The sequence below is a fragment of the Pinus tabuliformis genome, chromosome J, assembly GCF_031772625.1.
Source record: "Pinus tabuliformis cultivar Carrire ecotype Pingquan chromosome J, CPIR1, whole genome shotgun sequence".
NCBI lineage: Eukaryota > Viridiplantae > Streptophyta > Pinopsida > Pinales > Pinaceae > Pinus > Pinus tabuliformis.
The window spans coordinates 706,888,939-706,905,622 of NC_142295.1; the positions used below are offsets into that span (position 1 = coordinate 706,888,939).

General features: G+C 36.3%; 1 pseudogene; it reads right to left on the reverse strand.

Annotated features, from left to right (window-relative positions):
* The window catches only part of LOC149228745 (respiratory burst oxidase homolog protein A-like), an 81,434-nt pseudogene that overhangs the window by 41,659 nt on the left and 23,091 nt on the right, over nt 1-16,684 (reverse strand).

Genomic DNA, 16,684 nt, shown 5'->3' on the forward strand with positions numbered 1-16,684 from the left:
GGCCCATGGTGATTTGACATCACAGACCTAGAGGCTACCCAACTCATTCCAGAATTGGGTTTGACAAGGTTTTTCCCATGTTATTGTTCTTTTACTAAAGGGAAAAAGATCATGGTCATAGTCAATAGTCACAAAGAGCTAAGGGCTCAGCCCTTATGGGCCCTATACTAAGGAACCAAGGTATCGGAATGGACAAAAATATTGAGTTCTTTGGTATGCAATGGTCTGGTATGATGAGGAAAATGTTGTCAATTGTAAAGTGTGAAAATTACATCGGCTGACGATTTGTCTACTAGGTTCCTTAATGACACCAATACCATGATGTTTGACATTGGATAATATCAAGTCTCCAATATTTGATATGGATGGTTAAGATTCTAGTTGTCATAATTCTGCATAGAGGATGTGGTCACATGGTATGGTCACAAAGAGGTAAAGGACTCAATCAGTAGGGCTATATCTATCAACAATCCAAGGAAATGTTGCGGTAACTCAACCCCTGAACGCTACGGGTTTTCAATTGTATAAATGGACATGTAGTGGATCTAGAACAGATACAACATGTGGACATGTGATAAAGGGCCTAGTCATATATATGGGAATATGTAGGTTCTCAAGCACCTATGTTTCAAAGAGGTTGGACAGAAGGGAGCTAAACATAAAAAGAGCACTATAAATGTGAAAGCGGTTTGCTCAAAAAAGCACAATGTAAGAGACAAAAGAAAATTAAAGGTGGTACCATTATAAATATAAATCTCATTGGTAAAGTGAATTATGGTGTGTGAGCAAAGTGTGATATGGGTCAGTCAAGAGAGAAAATATTTGTGTTGTGCAGTCTCTAAGAGGTTTGCTAGCCAACCAAGAAAGAACAAATAGCTACTAAAGAAAAGAGTAAAAGAAGAAGATCAAAGGTCATGGATTTTGAATAATTAGAATTAACAAGAGTGTCTGTGGATAAAGATATAGTTTAAAAATGTGATGAAAAAAGGGATTTGTTTAGTTAAGTGTGCGAACAGGCATGTTGGTTAGGAGACAGATTTAATAGCTACCGATGTAAGATTAAAGGCCAATGGGGAATGGAGGTGACTAAAAGAATTACAAAAGAGCACAATGAATCAAAAAAATATTGACAATAAGAGAGAAAGAATGTGACTCAAAATAATTGTTTCAAAATAGATTGGATCAAACATATGAGGAGATTGGTGTCTCCTACAAGTTGGTGCTTGTAAATATGAGGTGATTTGGTGTCTCTTGCAAGTTGGTGCATGAAAATATGAGGATATTAGTGTCTCTTGCAAGTTGTTACTTGCAGATCTAAGGGGATTGGTGTCTCTTGCAAGTTGGTGCTTACAAATATGTGGGGATTGGTGTCTCCCATAGGTGGGTACCTACAAAGATTGTAATAGTAGGTTGGTGCTTGCATAAGAACAATTAATTAAAATAAATTTTGTGGTTTTATCCTAAATGGGTTACCATGTATATCATATGTTCAATGCTCTCATTTGATTGATGTTTTATTGTGTTTGAATTATTTAATTAAGTTAAAATTTATTATACTGATTCACCATGTCTCCACCTCTCAATATAATTATTAATCAAGCATATTCATCTTCACAATGTGAGGGATCAAATGATCCTTTGCCAAATCAAGGATAATTTGCTTCACATTGGCCAATTTTGTAACATACTCTACTAAGTCCTTGAGATCAGTGAGAAGTGTGACCTTTGAATCCACAATATACCACATTCAACTTCCTCCAAGAGATTCTATATGCTGCACTTCTACAACACAAAATCAACTTGTGATACTTATAAAGATAAAAACTGAACGTCACTACAAATCCTAGAAGCACACTTGAACAAACAAAACATACTCAAAACAAATTAAATTTGCAACCTATATCAAGTGTATATCGCTTATCTCAAGCCCATAACAACCTTCCCATGACTAGAAGATGATGGGAATCTCATCCAACAACCTATAACATGTATAGATATTCTTCAACAATGAAGCTCAAACATCATACACATTAAAGTCTCTAATAAGCTCCTCTCAAGCATCCCATGACATGCATTAATTAGAGGATTCCCATGAATTTGTTCTATGCCATGGTAAGCATATTTTACACTCATATAAATTAGGCTAAAGCTCAGTAGCTTAAAAACTAAAACCTGAATCAAAATAAAAATCTCTAAAGCACTAATCTACAAATGCATAATGTTGGAAATTATGAATAATAATCACATAATGTGGAAATCTCAATTTAGTGAAAGAATAAATGTTACATTGTCAAATGAGGGCATAGATCTCTTGGTAGCTAGGCCATGGTAGATTTCCCATTGTCATAGTTCAAAACTTAAATTTTCTAACCAAGAGATCTATGCCCTCATTTAAGAATGGGAAATGCATCCAAAAATAGAAATAGAAAGTGAAATCAGCGTCCAAGTTTGGCACATGCATGCACCTCTATCACAATCTATAAAACAAATATTCCTCTTAGAGGCTAAACTAGTGCGCCATAACCTATCAGATCAATTCATTGATCCCTAGGAAAGTTGGATCTCCAACATACTATATGGATATATAGAAAATTGTTGTTATACAAATCACCTGCAAAATATTGGTTGTATAACTATAAGAGAACATTAATTGAGCAACTAGGTAAAACTTTGACTTATGTTGCATTGAAAAAAACATAACGTAGTTGGAAAGATTAAAAGTGACTTTCCCAAGGCCATTGACAACATTCATTGTCGTGGTAGGCATGCTTTATCATTTTCACCTATAATGTGGGGAGGGGCATCAAGGCATTCAAAGAAATGGTTTTTCAAATTAGAATTATGTAGGTCCAATAGAAGTTGATTCAAATTATACGAGAAGGTTTGATGAACTCAAGTCATGTAGATGATTGTATTCAAACAATCATCAAAGTAGATAGAGGAATTTCAAAACATTCTTGGCATTCCATTGGTACAAGTAAAGATCCAAAGTTAGCCCTAAATGTTACACTAAATAGATCTAGAAGGTTTTATGCACTAAGGATTTGTCTTGTTATTAGCATAGGATCAAAACTTACATGGCCATGTTTGACCAAATACCAATTGATTACTTATAGGATCCTAGAGATATATAGGATGAAATATTTTGCTTAGTTTTCTTCCTTTTGCAATCTTGTAAATGGAGGATCCAATCCAAACTGATAAGAACACAATCATAGAGATAAATGCATTTACATCACAATGAGAACTGGCCGTAATGTAGCTTTGTTCAATAAGGACAACCTTGTTACAGTTGAAATGATGAATATGTAGAAAACTTTCAAATAGTCGAGGGATTGTTATAGGGTTAGTTAATTACTGTTACACATCAATTTTTTGCCATGACACTTGATTAGTTTATGGGTCTTTTTACCATCCGTGAACATGTTTGAACCATCTCCCTCAGAAGTCAAACAACCCAAAATATCTTGAAGTATAGGAGAAATTTGGTGAAAATAGTTGTCACACCTTGTTAAGTTCCACCTGCGCTGATTTTTATAGAGTTTCCCATGCATTCATTGGAATTAACTCTAAGAACATTGCAGAGTTGTGCTTTGTCTTCCACTATAAACCCTCGCAGGTGAATTCAAGAAATTAAAAATAAAAAGTACATTCTAGAAACATAGTTGGTCGAATATTTTCCAACTAAAAGCTTCCAGGTGATGACTATTCGAACTATAACCCTCAGATGATGCATCTTAATCCATTTTATCATGGAAACCTAATCCCTCAATTAAGGATTCACATCCTCCGCTTTTGGATCTGAAACTTCTTCCTCTTAACCTATAAAATGACTAGAGGATAGAGGGATTGAGGAGGTCAGAACTCAGAGAAGGCAAATTTATGGTGTTAGTTTGAGATTGGAAATCTTGTCATCTAAGGAGGAGATTGAAGGCATTTTGGAGGGACCTTGTTAGAGCCTAAATCTACCTCAGGCTGAAAAGGTAGGATCCAGGGCCAACATCAAACCATGCTCAGCCTAGTTGCTAGCCCTACCAGGTCAGGAGAGGGCTCTCTCCGGGTCAATCTCAGCAAATAATGATCAATGAGGGCTTGAGATGACTGAAATATCTTCTGATCTTAGGCTAGGTATATGTGCAAGAGAGTTTGATTTGATAAAATGGAGTTTTGTTGGCTCAGATGGAAATATAGATTTTGGTTGTGGGGATTGAGGCTCAGTCCTTTAGAGATCTCAATGGGGCAAGGTAGGAAATCATTTTGGCACTTAAAATTGAATGAGATGGAGGGATTAGACAGGTGAGGAGTTGAAGAGGGAAAGAGCAATCATGGATCCTCCCCAAACAGCTGAAAACATCAAATAACTAAAGCAAACTTCAAGTAGAGCACTGCAATTTCAATAGATTCTACTTACACTCTTGTTTGTTTAGTTTAGAAGAAACAAGATAAATAATGGCATAAAATCACATTAAAAAATTCGCAATTACAAAGAGAAGCATTGTACCAAGACAAATTGCCACATGAATCCCAAAGAGTGTTGCAAATCCTGGTCTCAATTCCTTAGCCAAAATGAAAATATGAGTGTACAATGAAGTTCTTTTCTTTCTCAAGATTCCAACCTTCTACCAAAATTGAACCCCTACACTATGAAATTCATAAAATATATACATTTTCTCATCCTTGTACTAAAGGATTGAGCTCAACCATTTTCTTCAAAATAGAATCAGTTACATTAAACTTGGGCCAAATTTTTGAAAATAGGTGTTGAATATGAACTCGTATATCCTAAACCATAGCACCTGTTACAAAAATGAAAGAGGTTTTTGTAGATAAGGTCATTTTGGATACAAACCTTTCTCAAATTGTGGAAATTCGTTTCCAGTAGCTCGCAATATGTTCCACAAAATCATCTCTAAAACAGAAAATCATTAAAAATTTAAATCTATGAAAATGAGCTGTAAAGACCTAGTCACATATCCCAATCCACGACACCTGTGAATAAAATGAAAGAGGTGTTTTTTATATGGCGCAATATTAACAAAAACCTCCTTGGGTTTTGAAAAATTACTTTCCATCTGTTGTAAAATGGCCCTGCACTAACACGACTAAAACAGTAAAAAATATGAAAAAATTGCTTTGTTTTAATGTAGGCTCCAAATATCGTTGTATATCTCCCACATAGTAGCACCTGTGCATAAAATGAAGGAGGTTTTTGTTATCTAGTATGTGATGAATAGAAACCTCTTTCACTTTGAAAAAATCCTTACCATTATTTCAGAAACTGATTTTGTACTAAACTTGTCATTGTGTGCAGCAACTGACCTCAAAACATGCATAACCAAGAATCACTCATTCATTTCTTCTAATCTAGGAACCGTACGGGAGTGTGATATACCATTGGAAATATTTTTTCTGAGATTCTTCTGATGGACACACTTGTGACATGTTTTGTGCTAAACATCATGTACAAAACATCTAACAAAACCAGACATAGTAAGAGCTCATGTTGATCCCTGGTGACAGGCTGCGAAGACTGAAACTAACATTGGATCCAATGGGGATGGTAGCTCCTTGGAGGTGCCAAGAACTACATATCTCTGGAAAGTAGACAGTGCCTTTCCATTGGGCATGGATGGTCAAACAACTGCAAACCCAAAATGACTCATACCAATCCAAAAACATATACATACTGCAACATGTACATAAACAAATACTGCAAATTGAAATGCTGCCTTGGACAACTTATTTATGTACAAATCTAACCCACTTTGCTGCAAAATTGATAGATCAAGTAACGTTGTAATGCCAAATCAACCAATCAAGTAATTGTTACAAGGATGCTTCTTGGAAGTGCTCGAACCAAGACACAACTGAAAAGGCTGGTAACCATACATGCACATAATGAATTTGGTTGTGTAAAAGGCAATCTGATCTATCATTCAAACTGAAAACAATTTCCATGTACACTGCAATAGGATCGAAGAAACCAAACTCTATTTGTTGCCCCAACTCCTCAATACATGCTTCAAACTGCAAACTATGAATGAAAATATCCACGGGCAGCCTTACCTTCTATTCCTTCTACTGAAAAAGGTCCCCAAAGAATGGGACTCTAAAATCCAGATCCTGGGATTGTTTTGGGTCTCCAATTCAGCTAGATCTCCTTCAATTTTGATGGCAAACTCTTGAAAAAAATTGAGCTTAACTTCATGGCTGCATTGACAGGATTTCAGATAAGAAGAAAGAGATGAAGCAAAGTTCTCATCTACCTCATCATCCATGCACATATCTTCCCATTCTCTAAAACCTTGAATATAGGGCACCTCTATTTTGAATTCTTCCTCTTTCTCCATCCATGTTTCAAGAAAGATATGCCAAAAATCTGCAAAGGACTTAATAGATCTGATAGGAAAACCTTCAATCCATTTTCTACATTTGCCTTGAAACGAATCAAAGAACAATCTGATGAAAACATCTTCCTTTTTAACTCTAAGAATGTCCACAAATGTTTTAAAATTTTCTATATGTTCTACAGTCAAAGTTAGATCTTCCCCACTGAATTTAGGTCCATTACTCAAATGTATGCATCCTTTGGTAATTGATTAGGAAAACCAGGAAGATTAGAAAAATCAATACATGAATACCTTGAACAAATAGAAGCAACATCTGAGTCCTTCATTTAGCCAGTGGAGCCACCATCAATACTTTGAAACTCGGGACTTCGAACAGTGGAGTCACCAGGTAGATGATTTCAACCTTCATATGTTTCTGACTCTGTCCACCATCAACAATCAAATCTGAACTTGATACATGTTACTGGGGCAATTTGCAATTCAGATGTTCCGTTTATAAGACTAGATCAGAGATTGACTGAAGCCGCTTTTATCTACTTTCGCTAATGCAAAGCAAAAGCATTTCGAAGGCTACCTGGCTAACTTCAGGCTCCATCTGTAGTCTAAAATGAAGAACGCTCACAAACAAATAAACTTTTCTTCCCTAGTATGGTCGCCACTATGTTAGAGCCTAAATCTACCTCAGGCTGAAAAGGTAGAATCCAGGGCCAACATCAAACCACGCTCAGCCCGGTAGCTAGCCCTACCAGGTCAAGAGAGGGCTCTCTCTGGGTCAATCTCAGTAAATAATGATCGATGAGGGCTTCAGATGACTAAAATATCTTCTGATCTTAGGCTAGGTATATGTGCAAGAGAGTTTGATTTGATAAAATGGAGTTTTGTTGGCTTATATGGAAAGATAGATTTTGGTTGTGGGGATTGAGGCTCAGTCCTGCACAGATCTCAATGGGGCAAGGTAGGAAATCATTTTGGCACTTAAAATTGAATGAGATTGAGGGATTAGATAGGTGAGGAGTTGAAGAGGGCAAGAGGAATCATGGATCCTCCCCAAACGGCTGAAAACATCAAATAACTAAAGCAAACTTCAAGTAGAGCACTGCAATTTCAATGGATTCTACTTACACTCTTGTTTGTTTAGTTCAGAAGAAACAAGATAGATAATGGCATACAATTACATAAACAAATTCACAATTACAAAGAGAAGCACTGTACCAAGACAAATTGCCACATGAATCCCAAAGAGTGCTGCAAATCCTGGTCTCAATTCCTTAGCCAAAATGAAAATATGAGTGTACAATGAAGTTCTTTTCTTTCTGAAGAGTCCAACCTTCTACCAAAATCCAACCCCTACACTATGAAATTCATAAAATATATACTTTTTCTCATCCTTGTACTAATGGATTGAGCTCGACCATTTTCTTCAAAATAGAATCAGTTACATTAAACTTGGGCCGAATTTTTGAAAATAGGTGTTGAAGATGAACTTGTATATACTAAACCATAGCACCTGTTACAAAAATGAAAGAGGTTTTCTTATATAAGGTCATTTTGGAGAAAAATCTCTCTCAAATTTTGGAAATTCATTTCCAGTAGCTCACAATATTCTCCACAAAATCATCTCTAAAACAGAAAATCATTAAAAATTTAAATCTGTGAAAATGAGTTGTAAAGATCTAGTCACATATCCCAATCTATGACACCTGTGAATAAACTAAAAGAGGTTTTTGTTATATGGCTCATTATTAACAAAAAGGTCCTTGGGTTTTGAAAAATTACTTTCCATCTGTTGTAAAATGGCCCCGCACTAAAATGACTAAAACAATAAAAAAATATGAAAAATTTGTTCTGTTTTAATGTAGGATCCAAATATCACTATATATCTCCCACATAGTAGCACCTGTGCATAAACTGAAGGAGGTTTTTGTTAACTAGTATGTGATGAACAAAAACCTCTTTCACGTTTGAAAAAATCCTTACCATTATTTCAGAAACTGATTTTGTACTAAACTTGTCATTGTGTGCAGCAACTGACCTCAAAACATGCATAACCAAGAATCACTCATTAATTTCTTCTAATCCAGGAACTAGTTACGAGAGTGTGATATACCATTGGAAATATTTTTCTAAGCTTCTTCTGATGGACACACTTGTGACATGTTTTGTGCTGAACATCATGTACAAAACATCTAACAAAACCAGACATAGTAAGAGCTCATGTTGATCCCTGGTGACAGGCCACGAAGACTGAAACTAACAGACCTCACAGCATCAAGGTGAAGGTTGTAAGGCCCCTCTTAATGTTTGATTAATACAAATGAACACTTTCTCCCATTGATTTGTCTTATTGGAATAATGAATGGTTTACAATTGTTTATAATGTTTATTAAGGCAAATTCAATTCTTAATTTCCTTGATCATTACGTTAAGTTGTTTGGATTATTATATCACATGTGCTTTTGATCCTTTTATGGTCAATGTTTGTAGGTTTATCAAGCATTGAAGAGTTTTATCGAATCACAACAAGGGATCTTCATCGATCATTTCATGAAATAGGTAATAGGTTCATCCATTAGCTTTAATTCTTATAATTCAAACAAGTTCAACTTAGGGAAAGGGTTAGTTTAATTGTTTTGCTTGTTTCTAGCTTCCGTCAAAGATCTAGGGAGATCGATCTTATCCAAAAGAGGGATTTATCCGGTGTGACAAATTGGCGACCATACTTGGGAACGTCTCTATTCTCGTCTTTTTCCTTAGTTTTTCTTTCTGATTCTTCTGATCTATCCCGAATTGAGTCTTTATAAATTAATGACCTTTCATATTTGTGTGGTTGATTCTTTGAATTTTTTTACTTGAATTTTTTATCCCTGCGCTATTCTCGTTTGCTGACAGAGCGCAGTTCTTCACTAGTTTATCCTTAGTACCAAGGTGCATACGCTCTATTTTGCACTATTTACCTGCGCATGCCTTGAGAATTTTTTAAAATATAGCTTTTTCTTTAACCCAGACCTGAGTCTTTTTTTTTTGGAAGTGTCATTATCTTTGTTTAGACTGTGTTGTGTCTCTTTTGAACTCATTTGAGTGCTTTGTTAATATTTTTTGAGAATTAGATCTTTTTGAAGAAATTACTTAGGGTTTTTCCTGGTTGATTTTCTGATTGATCAAAAAAAGATAGGTTGTCCTTTTGTTTATGATATTCTTATTTTGTTCTATGAAATACACCAGTTAGCCTTAGTTTTTTTCTTGTTTATGGTTGAACTCATTTCGAATTGCAAATTAGGATTTCTTGAGACCTAATGTTTTTGTGAAGGAATTGTGGTCATTTTTGCTTGATAAAGGAAATTGTTGCTTTGATCTTGTAAATTTCTCACAATTATACTGTTATTATCATCAAATCAAAGAATTCATAAGGAAAATGCATTTTCTCCAACTCTCTTGATTGATTTCTGTGTGTTTGAAAGTTTTGAGTGATAAGAGATAAAGAGTATTTTGGCTTATTTGACATTTAGGGAAATCTGGAATTTGGTTTGTTTCTTGAATTTTCATTACGTTAAAGTGAAATTGGTTTCTTTAGAAAAATTGGAAAATTTGTGAGTTTTTGCATTTCATTTCGAAAAATCAGAGAAAATCTTTCTTTTCTATATATAGGATTTCATCGAATTTGAAATTTGTTATTGCATTTTTGAGTGAATTAAGAGTTCGAGTCACGTCATAACATCATAAGTTTCACCTTATCACCTATTGAGTAAAGAACAGCTTAATAATACAACATTAATTAAAATTCATCTAGAATTTTACATCTTTTAGGGCTCTTGCCACCTATAGTAACTTAAATGTAGGGCTTTCGAATAAGGAAGGAAGTAAACTTTCCAAAGCAACAAACGAACAATAGAATCTTGAGTTAGGGAGAGAAAAAACAATTATCTTCGTTTTGCTCTGGGAAGCTCTTCTTGTACATGAGTTAAGAACGATATCGTGTCGAATCTGGTGAAGTGATAATACCCAATTCATCAGCCTATATATACTGATTTGCACATATTACAACGGTACCGAAATGTACTTGGGGTCACTTGAAAGTAAACCTCCAATTGATCATGTGGAGGAGCCTTCAAGGGGATTAAGCTTGTTACTCTGCCCTTGTGTGTACGTTCGAACTGCGACTCTCCCCCCAAGTACAATTATTGTATTTGGTAAACTTAGTGACTATAATCCTAGGGCTCTACCTAATGTGATGGCAGAGGGAAGGTCCTATTGTACCTGGAATAGACATTGACTAGACTCACTTGGACTTTTTGGAGGGTAATCTTTGCTCGAGATGGTTTATAGAAGAGTTACTTGCACCAGACTGTTTCATTAAGCAGGTTGTCAGGGTAACTGGTTCCAAATGCTCATTTCTATAAATATTTTCACCTTGATCACTGCGACGTTGGATTTCATCACCAACTAGTAATTATTGATCCCTGTGAAGAGTTAGTTTGTATGTTTTGAACTCCTAGAGTTTTAGGCGTGTTACTTTCTGTGTTGTTTTTTTTTACTTTTTAGAGACTTTAGACGTAATTTAGATATTGTGTAATTTATCAATTGAAAATTTTTCATTGTGATGGAATTACCAAGACAATCACCACGTGTGAAACTTGTTATTATTAATAGTCTCCCTCCTGGTCTCATTAAGATTGAAGAACTTGTTTTAGACGAAGAGGAAGAAACAATAGTTTATACCAGTGAACCTTCAAATATCTCAAAGATTTTCTTTATATCTCTTCACCCTTACCCTTGGAATTTCACACCATTGAACTTTTTAGGACAATGGAATCTTCGATACATGACTCCTTATTCTATCATACCAGGTTTTGATTGGTCTACGATGGCTTCTAGAAGTACCTCGTCAGACACATCTATGTTTTCTACTTCTCGGTAGTCAACATTGTATGGTGGTTTTCTACCGTCTGGATATCACTCTCTTGTTGAAGCTTATTTAGGAGCTTCTTCCTCAAAATCATCTTCGAACATGTCAACTAGTCTAATTAATCCTACCAATGAAGGTTTGACATCTTAAGAATTTATTAATATGATTTCTGGCAATGTTGGTAATCCTCAAACCAACCCAACAAGTGGTTATTACCCACCTGGGGGGGAACTATCATATCCTCCACCTGGAGGACAACCATTAGGTGGATCTTACCCTATACTTGGGGGGTAACCCCCTGCCGGAAATTATCTCAATTATACTCAAATGCCTCAAACCGGTTTTGGTCAACTTGTTATGCCTAAACCTGTTGTTGGAATACCTTACCCTAGAATGAACACAATATGGAACCCTTTGTTAAATAAACAGTCAATTCTAATTGCTTCTCAAGTGCCTATCCATCAACATGTTCAACCTATTAGACAACCTATACAACAATTACCTTTTCAAGGTATGCCTTTTCAAGTCCAACCAACTGCCCAGGTTAATCCATCGACACCTACCCAGCAACCACTTCACCATTCTATCTTGAGTACTCCTCAAACCTTGGTACAGTCTGCTATACCAACGATTGTTCAAAACCTAGGTTTAGGTTCGCCTCAAACTCCCATTCTAGGAGTATCACAGGTAACTATCCCACTTATATCACAAGTAACGGTGCAACCCTTTGCTCAATATTTACCTCAGGTATCTAGTGTTAATTATATTCCTACAATTCCGTCAATGCCCCAAATACCTATTGTACAGCCTAACGTCCCATATATGCAAGTTTCATTTCAAGGGAAACCTTTCCAAGGTCTACCCCAGAGTCAGTTTGTTCAAGGTCCACATTTTCAAGCTCAATTTCTCCAAGGTTAACCTTTGAAAAATCAACCCTTTCAAGGACAGTTCGTTCAAGGTAAAATGGGTCAGAGTCTCCCTTTTTAGAATTAGCCATACCCAGGTCATACGTTTCAAGTACCTATACAGCCACAATACAGTATGGATCATCTTGGATATCTAGGAGGTATGCAGATTCCAACTACTCACGCTATTCCAGGATATCTTAGGTATCTGTTGGGTGTGGACCCTGATTATCTTTTGTATTCAAAGGTATCGTCACATTGGACCCCAATAAATAATGGGGCGGCAATGCCGCCCATAAAATATTCCCTGCAGGGGGGGTCCAGGGTGGGGGCGGCTATGACCATTGGGAGCCTCTCCCTAGCGGGGGGATCAGGGGCAGTGCCCCCAAAGCTAAGAATAGATGTAAAATTGCCTTGTAAAATGTTGTAATTTCATAGTCAATCTGGGCCATTCATTAGGCAAAGATCTGACTGTAGAAGTTATGTTTAATTTAGGGTTTTTTTTCCCTGGAAGGCAACCCCTCGCTATATATGAGGAAATTGTATTGCATCTATGCATATCTGTATTCTGAGTGAGGAAGAGAGAGGAGATTGAGAGTGAAGATGGAATTACAGCAAATCTGTTGTAGGTTGTATTTCTTTAGTTTGCTGGATAATATAAAAGGAAGGATTGGTTGCTTCTCCGTGGACGTATCCCAAACTAGGTGAACCACGTATATCTGTGTCTCTCTTGTTTTATGCATTTTCTGTGTTTATATTTCTGCAATATTTTATGTGTTCCATTGCTTTGTAATATATGATTTTCTAATAATATCCTCCTCCCGATACAGGACTTGTCCGTCAGGGTTATCAGTATCTATCTCAGGATCATAACCACTAGTTTCCCTTCATTGAAACTTTGGATTTTCCTAACCTCTCTCGGTTAACTAATGATCCACTTCTTTATTTACCATTTTGGCCAGCCATTCCTACTAAGTTGCCCAGTGATATTCCTATGTTTGAAGGTAATTTGGGTGAAGATCCATCAAACCATTTTATGGCCTATCATCTTTGGTGCACTTCCAACTCATTAATCGACGATTCTATTAGATTACGACTTTTTCAATGAACCTTAACCGGTTCGGAAGCCAAATGGTATGTAGAATTGCCGCACGCTTCCTTCAGCACATTTAATGCCCTTGCTACAACCTTTTTGACCCATTTTCAGCTGCCCATTTGATATGTTAATGCAACCGAACTTTTAACTTCTTTGAGGCAGTAAACCTCAACCCATATTTTAGATCACATTCATGAACGGAGACAAAGACGTCGCCTCGTTAAATTTTACATTCCAGACCATATTTTGGCTGAATGGTTCATAAAATCTCTTTTACCGGTAATAACTGAAGATGTGGCCAAAGGAGGTGTTGTAACTAAGGAGAAAGTAATTTTTCATGCTCAATACCTTGATCTTGCTTATACTCAGTCTAGTACTTGATATTAAAAGATCTCAAATTTACCCTGACCTGGTCAAACTAATCCAGCCCTTATAGGATCGCATGCCCAGATGGCATGATTGGTTCTGTGAGCCAAAAATCTAAGAACAAAAAGAAAAATTCTATGAAAAATCAGGTTTCAGCTCTATCTGATTCGCCTAAAGAAGATCCTTCTCCCGAAATTACTTCGAAAATTAACGTCATAGAATCGTCTACCAACAAGGGTAAGTAATCCAAAAATAATAAAAAGGGAAAAGGGAAAGATAAACAAGACACTCGTTCTAAGGAGAAATCAAACAAGAATGAACCGTCTGATGAAAAGAAGAAACCTCATTATCCTTACCTAATTTGTGATGAATATCATTACACCAAGGAATGCCCACATTGTGCCGAAGTTTCCAAATTTGTCAAAAGTTCACCCACTCCTATCATTTTGAAGGATCCCTTTCCTCCCCAAGATAGTAAAATGGTTTCACATGACCATTCCTCCGCATCTGCATCGGTGGATATCATGTTGATGTCTTCCAAAGTTATGGTAGCAAAGAGATCTAAAGATTACACATCAAAGAGTCTTGTTGAAGATGGATATGACTCTAGTCCAGCTAATCAAACTTCCACATCTACTCCTCCTTCTTCCGAACCATTGCATATTGAAAAACCAAACCCTGATATGATAATTTGCCTGCCTCATAAGGGTATGCTTCGAAAGTCAGCCTCTAACCCTCATGCTAGGGATGCTCATAACTATAACATCGTCGAAGATTTGGCTATGTCACCTTCGGCAATGTCGGCTCTTGAAGTGTTTCAGACTTTTCTAGCACAAAGAAAGTTATTATTATCAACCATAGGAGAAATAGATCCTCATGACTCCAATTTAATTATTTTTAGTCTCGAAAATCATGTCCTGCATCTCTCGCACCAACTGGATTTTCAGATACCAGTTCATGTCAAAACTCAACGAGTTTTTCAAACAGTGATTGGCGAAGGAGCATAGACATGTATTATGTCCATTTCCTATTAGAAAGCTCTAATTTCTCCAATGATCAACCAATATCCCATGAACTTTGAAAGCCTTTGCTGGAACAGGTTTTCGTCCTTATGGTCTTTTAAATGATTTTCTGATCGAATTAGAGGGTAAAATGGTTTCAAAAGACATTGAGGTTGTTGATGCTCAACTTGAATATAACCTTTTGCTTGGTCGGAGCTGCACCTATGCCATGGCGGCAGTAGTCTCATCATATTTTAGGATGATCATGTTTCTTCACAAAGGAAGAATTGTGAAAGTAGACCAATTATCCTACTATACCTCAGACCCTAATTCCATTGGTAGTGTGCCTTTTGTTGGAAAATCAACGACTCCATATGAAGAAGTTGGTGTTTTTCCTCTCAAAGACTCATCTTTGATGGGAACTTTCACGCTCCCTCCATCCAATTTCCCTCATAATGATGCCCAGATTAACATGATTACATCAAGTACTTTCGAATTTGTAGATTCAAGGAAAGTACCTTCAGAATCAGAAATGATATTATACGGTAATGAGATGCCTTGTAGCCATTTTGAGTTAGCCTCTGAGGAAATTCAGTCCTTTTCCAACTCATCAACATCTGAAGACAATTGAATGAATACGATTATTGATGAATATTTGCATTTGTCACGCTTGGAACCAATCTCTATGCCTAATCCTTTTAACATGGATTTTTTAACTGATGAAGGGATTATGGAAGTTATGACCTTGGACAAAATGCCGTGGAACGATACTCATCATCGTTCAAACTTCTTGTCATCCTTTGAAAAAATTGAGAATAATTTCTCATCTATGTTTTCATCTGAGACTCTTAGTGATACTCAATGTCAAATATCTACCCGTTCTTCCAGTTCTAAATTGAATTTAGGGAACATATCAGCAACGATACCCATAGATATCTTAGTGAAACCCGGGATAACTGAAAATATTCATATAGGAGCTTCTTTTTCTTTAGGAGAGATTCAAACTTACAAAGCCCTATTTCAGGAATTTCACATCTTTGCCTGGTCATACAAAGAAATTATAGGAATCGACCCTAGCATAGTTGCACATGAAATAAAAACTTATCCGGATGCTAAGCTCGTTAGACAACGATTACATCCTATACTTCCATGAAAAGCTGCCTCTATCAAAACTGAGGTTGAAAATTTGTTGAAAGCAGGATTCATTGACCCTGTTCCTTTGACTTATTGGGTATCAAATATTGTACCTGTTAATAGAAAACAAGGAATTATTCGACTATGTATTGATTACAGATATATTAATAAAGCTTGTCCTAAAGACAATTATCCAACTCCGTGTATCGACCAAATTGACAATCACTATACCGGGAATGAAATTTTTTCATTCATGGATGGATTTTCTGGCTACAATCAGATAAACATACTCCCTCTCGATCATTACAAAACCACATTTATATGCCCATGGGGAAATTTTGCTTATCGCAAACTCCCATTTTTCCTAAAAAATGTTGGTACAACTTTTCAGCGAGCAGTGTCTTATGCATTCCATGATATTAGTCATATTGTTCAACCTTATTTAGATGACCTACCGACTCATTCAATGAAAAGGCAGGATCACCCATCACACTTAAAAGAAATTTTCATTACGTGCAGGCACTACAATATCGGCTTCTAGGTTTCATCATTTCGAAATAAGGTATTCATGTCGACCCCCTCAAGGTAGAGGCGATTATGAATTTTCATGCTCCTTCTAGCCTTACTCAACTCCAAATTTTGCAAGGTAAAGCAAACCTTTTACGTAGATTCATCCAAAATTATGCAGTTATGCCATGGCAGCAATAGTCTCGTCATATTTTAAAATGATAATGTTTCTTCACAAAGGAAGAATTATGAAGGTAGACCAATTATCCTACTACACCTCAGACCCTAATTCCACTGGTAGTGTGCCTTTTGTTGGAAAATCAATGACTCCATATGAAGAAATTGGTGTTGGTCCTCTCAAAGACTCACCTTTGATGGGAACTTTTGCATTCCCTCCACCTAATTTGTTATGAAACCAGCTC